This window comes from Natator depressus, chromosome 4, assembly GCF_965152275.1.
Source record: "Natator depressus isolate rNatDep1 chromosome 4, rNatDep2.hap1, whole genome shotgun sequence".
Classification (NCBI taxonomy): domain Eukaryota; kingdom Metazoa; phylum Chordata; order Testudines; family Cheloniidae; genus Natator; species Natator depressus.
This window is the reverse complement of record NC_134237.1, coordinates 97,818,589-97,826,117: the sequence shown is the minus strand read 5'-3', so window position 1 is coordinate 97,826,117 and position 7,529 is coordinate 97,818,589.

The window sequence follows — 7,529 nt, the reverse complement described above, 5'->3', positions numbered from 1 at the left end:
TGTTCAGAAAGTTTCCCCCATTTTGCATTGCTGTGTGGCACATGTATGTCCTCATCAAGCTACCATCTCTCCTTCCAGAGCAGCCTGGAAGCAGAAGAGGTGGAGGAGGTGGCATGGAGAGATGGCGGCCCAAGGTTCTTGGATGCTAGGGAACTGGGTCTGGGGGTGGGGGTGGGGAGGCAGGTAGGAAGAGGTCCCAGTTTCTACAATGGGATATGTCACAACTTTTGACATTGGAAGCTGGGCCTAGTGGATAGGACCAGCAGTCATGCGTAGTGGTTGGAGCAGGAATAGGGTGCCAGGGGTCAGATCCAGAGTCAGAAACCAGGAGTCAAGCTGAAGGTCAGAACCAGAGTCAGGAATCAGTAGTCTAGTTGAGATTATAGGGATCAAGACAAGGGTCAGAACTGAGCTGTGGTCCAAAGCAGGAAATGAGAGCAGGGCTGTAGCAATAGGCCAGGTACTGCCCAGTTGTGTAGATGGCTTTCTGGAACTCCTTCCATGATTAGTGTGCCTGAGCCAATCAGAGGTCATGAGGTGCTGCCTATTGGGTCTTTTGTGGGCAGCACTTCATGTAGTGCTTAGTCCCCTAGAATATATAGTACATGGATCACAGCTTTGCCATAGCTGCTGGTGGCCGCATGGAAGTACTTTTCACCCAGAGCCCTGCAGGCCTAGGTTCTAGTTCTCCAGGTCCTTGGAGGTAGGGAGAGGTCCTGGTCTTGCCAGTGGCAAGGGATGGGGGTGAATTCCCAATCTCTAGGGTGGAGGGGAGAGGTCTAGCTGGTCTCTCTCACCTAGGCCCTTTGGATATGCGTAAGAAGCAGTGATGGAAGCTGTCAGTGACTGGCTGGAGGAGGAGGCACCAGCTTTTCCTCGGCCTCTGGCTCCCCACTTCCCAGAACCCTGGGCTGCCACCTCTTTGGGCTGCCATGTCCATCTCTTCTGCTTCAGCCCTGATTCGGAAAGAGAGATGGCAGCTCAGAGAGGACATTCATATAAATTTCTAGTGCATCTATGGCCAAAGGCCCCCCCGCCCCCACCTGTAAGATATTTTTTCTGTAATGGTTTAACACATGCATGTTGCAGTCCATAGAGCTCGTATCAACTGGAAACCAATACAATTATTAAACACTGAAGAATCAGGTTACAGTGTGCAACTGCTATAACTGTCACCTATTTGGGCCAATTGGTTTTGTGGGCGAGCAGGGAAATTCAGAGCTTTTGAAAAGACTGGAGTGGGGAGTGTGAAAGAGAGAAGGCTGTGAAAGGGAGGAGATCAGAATGATCTAGATGAGAGCTGATCAAGAGTTTCAATAATAGAACAACAGATAGATTTGGGTGATGGCAAAAAGGAAGAAGTGATAGACTGTGTGAGTAGGGGGATAAAATGGGGGAGAAAGGACTAGTCAAAGATGAAAGTGGGATTGTGGAACTGGGAGTCAGGAAGAATAGTGGAGTTGACAATAGTGATAAGAAAGAAGGTGGAAGCGACGGTGAGGAGGAGGCGATATAAGAGGTTGGGTTTTGGACACAGAATTAGAGATGGCAGGAGAAAGGAAAATCTACGAAATTGTTTTTAGCTCTTGAGTATCAGATGGTTGAGGTAGAGCATTAAAACTAGGGATGTTCTCATGACTGGCAGCCCCTTTTTTTCTGTTCCACCCCCTTTTACAGCTTTGGCACAAGGCAGGAATCTTTTGTCTCTCTGGGTCCCCACCCCTCCTTCTAAATGGAAAAGCACCAGGTTTAAAATGGATTCCAGTATCAGGTGACATGTTCACATGTCCTATGAACAATGTTCCCTCTAATTTTTGGCAGGCCGTGTGCTCAAAAAGTTTCTTCTGTGCAAATTTTTGAAGCAGAATTCAAATTTGTGCGCCATGAGGCAAATGCGTCCAAGGGAGTAAAATGTTTATACATTATATATTATCCATTTCCCCCCCTTGCCAGCTTGTAGAATCTGGCTGTGTTGATAGATGGCGGGCGAGCAATGTCAAAAGTCGTCCGTAAATGATATTTCGGCCTGGCTCCAATGTATTTCATTTTTTGTGCGCGCGGGGTTTAGGATCTGTGTGCGCGCGCACACATGCACAGCTCAGAGGGAACAGTGCCTGTGAGACCCCAGCCTCCATTCTTCCAGGGCTGGCCTGCACATACTCAGGAAGGTTTGCAAGTAAACAAAGCCATTTACAACCAATTGTCCGAGTCAATGGGAGCCATCAAGATTCCAAACCACCATTAATGGCCCACACTTTGCATAAAGCATATTCCAGTTACATCATATTCACACTCATAAGCATATTTCCACAACACATCATGGAGTGCAATATCACAGTATCTTCAAACTGAAAGGTGGAATTGTTTTTTGCAGACTGCTTAGAAGTTTTGTTTCAGGGTGGTCCAGGAAAGGTGTGCTGGTTGCCAGAAAGTAATGTAACATTGGGCTGGAGAGGTTAGATAAGGAATTACTCTAATTATTGAAGCCACTAGCAATGGCACTTGATTCTGTACAGGGGAACTTACATTCATTTTCAGAAGCTGTTGAAGTGTAGAAGATAAAAACTTTTCAAAAGTGACCTGTAGTTACATACTGATGATGATTTAGTTGGGGATTGTTCCTGCTTTGAGCAGGTGGTTGGACTAGATGAGCTCCTGAGGTCCCTTCCAACCCAGATATTCTATGATAAAATGCTTTATCCCACTAACCTATACCAAAAACTGCTTAATCCTTTTCACAAGATATTTGTAGAGGGGATTACAGTTTTATCGAGCTCCCATTTAAGGCAATGGAAAGTCTGCCTTTGGCTTCAGTGGGAGCTGTATCAGGCCCTTAGTCTTTGTATGACTGTTCTTAATTATTTTGGTACATGTATTTTGATAGAAATTGGTAAATACTTAAGCTTAAGCTATTTCATTTTTAATTATCTATTTATTCAAGTTTATTAACCCTTTCACAAAGTCTATAAATGGAAAGTGTAAATTATACCAATATTTTGGATAATGCATTCTAGCACATCTATAAATAAATATATCCAACAATACAAGCGCTGAGGGCAAATTTTAATAAAGTTGAAGCCCACTTTGCGTTCTAAAATGTACATACAATTGTGCATCTATATTTACATGTTTAATAGCAACAACTGTGCATAGACATCCTCATTTGCATGTACAAATGATCATTTGGGTGGCTACATGTCCATTTGCATGGACAAATGCTATATTTGTACTAACAATCACAGCTTTATAAAACACAGAAATGGAGTGATAAAATTAAAGGACCATTTTTTTACATGGACCATTTTGTACCTATGAGTAAGGGCTGCAGAAGGCCTCCTCCAGCATTTCCCAAAGACTGTCCAAGTACAAAGTGAGAAGATCAGGGTTACCAGAGAGAAAGAATTTTCACCTTGAACCATTTCTGTATTTTTTTTCCTATTACAATGTGCGATATTGCTGAGTCATGTCGCTTGGATTAGATTCTGACCCTAAGGGTGTGTCTACATTGCAATTAGACACCCGTGGCAGGCCCATGCCAGCTGATTTGGGCTCACAGGGCTTTGGGTAAGGAACTGTGTAATTGTGTTGTAGACGCTCAGGCTGGAGCTTGGGCTCTAGGACCCTCTAGGAGGTGTGAGGGTCCCAGAACTTGGGCTGCAGCCCAAACCAGAACCAGTGGTGCTTAAATGTTGGATGTAGGTGCCCAAGACCCTTTGTGGGTCTAGACTTCAATATTTACATTTTTTGTTTTTGAGACTTAGGTTTCTAAATCACTTAGGTAGTTTTGAAAATATTACCCATAGGGCTCTATCACCATACACATGCAAAGTCATAACTAATGACATCCAGGAGTGTCATTTTATGGGAGGACAGGGACAGAGGCCTCCCACCGTGTTGCTGAAAACTTAGGGACAACATCTTTCTTTTCCAACTTTCAGTCCCTGTTCAGGAGCAAGGTTTGAGGGGAGAGCAGTCTGACATCTGAGCGCAGCCTCTAACAATGCTCAGTCTTTCCTTCCTCCACTGATCAGCTGTTGAGCCTAATGGAGAAGCCTTTGCTCACCAGCACAAGACTGAAACTTTGAATGGTTGTCTTGAACTAAAAGGTATCTGTTAACACTCTTTATTTGCTTTAATATTTGGGACCCACCGTATCCTGTTATACTTCTATTAGGAAGCCTGATTGTACTAATGGGGTTTCCCTTGACCCATAAGAAATGCCTGAGAGTGTTTGTTTGTGGTATGGAAAACAATTCCTATATAGTGAATAAAAGATTCTCCATCACCACTTTGGAAATCAGTACCCCTAGGAATTCTGTTCATGGAGAAAACAACACCACTGCCACTGATATGTTCTTCTTTGAGGCCTGGAGACTTATCGTTATCTGGAATAACTCAGGGCTGGATGACCTAGATAGGAGACTGAGGGCGAGATGACCTAGTTTAGATCCTATCACTCTATATAGCCTGTGGCACGTTTGAGGGCATAGTGATGAGGGATCTGTGCTTTCTAATTGGAAGAAGGTGGGGAGAAGATAAATGAAAAACACACACACACCACTGGTATAAGAGTTTTATGATTTTCGAGGAAAGAACATGAGACCCAGCTACAGCCAAGAAGTCCACAACACAGTTTAGGAAGAGAGGCTCAAAGGCAGCCTTTGGCTCCCTGTATCTTGGGCCAGCTGGGTGCTGGGCTGGCACAATTTATAGAAGCCTGACAGCCAGTGGATGTATGGGATAAGAAGTGAGTGAAAGAGTAACTGAGGAGGAGCCAGAGGAAAGAAAAAGGAAAAAACCTGGAATAACCTGAAATAATGGAGAAACAGTGAGATGAGATCAATATTGAACATTTTTAATGCTGCTTAAAATGCTGGGTTTGGCACTTAGGCACCACAATGTTAGGCATTTTAGAAATACTAGAGTCAGAAGGCTAGGTTTGATAGATATGAGGATATTGCCTCCTGATCCTTTTTGTTTATGACTTTTGGTCAGTATTAGAGACTCTGAAAGTAATTCATGGTCTTCAGGTTTGTTTTGGTACTGCATATGATTGATTTTTACTCATTATTATTTGTATTAAAGTAGCACCTTGTGTATCAATCAATAATTTAAGGCACCATTGTACTAGGTGGTGTCTATACATGCAGCAAAAGGACACTTCCTCTTCCATAGATCTCACAATATAAAAACACAACACAAAAGAGAGATGAAGCAAACGGGATTTTGGGATGGGGAAGAGGATGAGGGAACAGTAAAACAAGCAAATGACCATGAAATAAGCCCCTCTACCTGTCTAGCCATTGGCAGTGGGAAGTATTCTGTTGACAATCCTGGCAAAGGTGATCTGAAGATAATAAAGTATTGGCTTTGCAGACTTTGCAAAGAGTTGGGTGTGGCAAGGGAGATAATAAGGAGCTGTCTGAGAGAGAAGATGATGACAAAGGCAGGGGTAACATCACAGTAAAATATTGCTTCAACTAGGTAGGGAGGAGCTAAATTGTGAGGGGCTTTAAAGCTGAAGACAAGAATCTTGTGCTCGATGTGGTGGAGAAGGGGAGGGTGATTGAGGGATGAAAGCGAGCAGTGATGAAGTCAGAGTGAATATCAGGTTGCAATGGTCAATATGAGATTTGATTATGAAGGCTTGGAAGAGCCTTTAGCAGAGTAGCCAGAGGAAAAGCTCATCATAGAGCTGTGATGTAAGAAGTAGTGCGTAGATTTAGATGTACGCCAAATGTGTCCTAGTGGCACCCAGGTGATGGGCCTGAGTAACTCGGAGGAGAATGGTGGCATTCACTGTAATAGAGAAGTTAAAGAGAAGGGAGGGCTTGAGGGGATAAAGATCAATAGATCAGATTTGGTCATATTAAATTTACGTTAACAGCTGGAAATTCATGAAGATATTGTCAGACATATTAGGTGTGAACTAGGGTGGGGGATTGGCAGGGTCAAAGATAGTGGAGAGTACAAAGTCATGGAAATCACCTGTGTTGAAAAAGGAGAGGGCATTGAAGCAGGGGGCTGAGAGCAAGGCAGAACTCATGGATATCAGAAGTCATGGACCAGCCGGGTAAGCAGGCGAAAAGGGACGAGACAGATGAGCAATGCTGAAGGAGACAAGGTGAGGCTGAGAAATGGAGAGATCACAGAGGAAGCCAAGTTTGATAAAAGACAAGGTTGAGTGAGCAGGTATTTTGTTGAGTGTGAGAAATGACCTTGAGTTGAAAGCCAAATGAGGGAAGGAGGGTGAGAAGATGTCTGACGAGGAAATCAGATGGGTTATCAACATGGAAATCTAAATAAGTGAGGATGAGGGTGGGGAATTGTGATTCAAGGAAGAGGGAGAGCCAGGAGTTGAAGTCAGAGAGGAACGCAGTCAGCTAGAGCAGTGGGATGGGGGGGTCAGATTTGTAGTAAATGATATCACAACAACATGGAATGCAGGGAGGAGAGAAGAGTTAGATTAAATGTGGCTCAAACACAGAACAAAAAGAGGAAAGGAGAAATATGGCTGGAAGCCTCAGGAGCCATTAACCCTTAGTGGTGCTACTCAGTGTTCAGCTTCTGTCAATGCTGTCGCCTTTTCTGCTGTGTGTACGGATTGCTCAGTTTGGTGTGTATCTTCAAAAGCAACAGCTCTGTACAGCTGCTGCCATTGGCCTCAGGAAAAATAGATCTAGAAGGCAGCCATGAAATGATGTGGTACAAACCATACACCTCCCATGCTTGTAAAGTGATGCCATTGGACAATGGTCACCACTTAAAGCAAAGTGTTATTTGTTTAAAGGAAAAGCATTATATAGAGAATAGATCTTAAGACAATAAACCAATGTGCAGACCTGCCTCTCCCCAAGGCTTGCCATTCCTTGGATTGGGAAAGGCCCGACTTCCTCAGACTCCCTCCACAAAGCCTCTCACTGTCCCACTTCTCTAGGCTCCTAGCCTGGCAAAACAAGTTATTTCATCTTCATCGGGAACAAGATATAGAGGATCCATTAAGCTAACAGCTTCCCCTATTGTCTTTCAAGTGTATACTGAGATGTTTTTATCGAGGGAGTCATTGTGTTGCCTGACTGCTTGTTCTTCCCACATGTTACATGTCAACATTCATAGATTCTTACATAGCTGCTACCCATCTATCATAAACTCTTTCATTGATTCAATGAGAAAAGTGACCTATAGTAACATCAATTTTATCCTGACTCCCTTTTGATACATTTATGGTGTATGATACTTACAATCCCTTAGCCGCTGCATTTGTACAATGAGTTTTCTGCCTATGCTTGAGAAAGCCATGTACACAAATCCCCCAATGGCTGCACTCATCCTGACCTTGTTATATAGTATCACTTCTGTTCTGTTGTTTGTAACTAGATGGAGCATGCACAAAATTGGTTTTCTTTCCCTTAGCAGGTTCTGGATAAGCCCTTGTGGGAAATAGTCACAAAAGAGAAATTTTACTAAGATGGAACATGATTTGGTGATAGATCTGAAATGATTAACAGTTTTTTTGGAAACACACACTA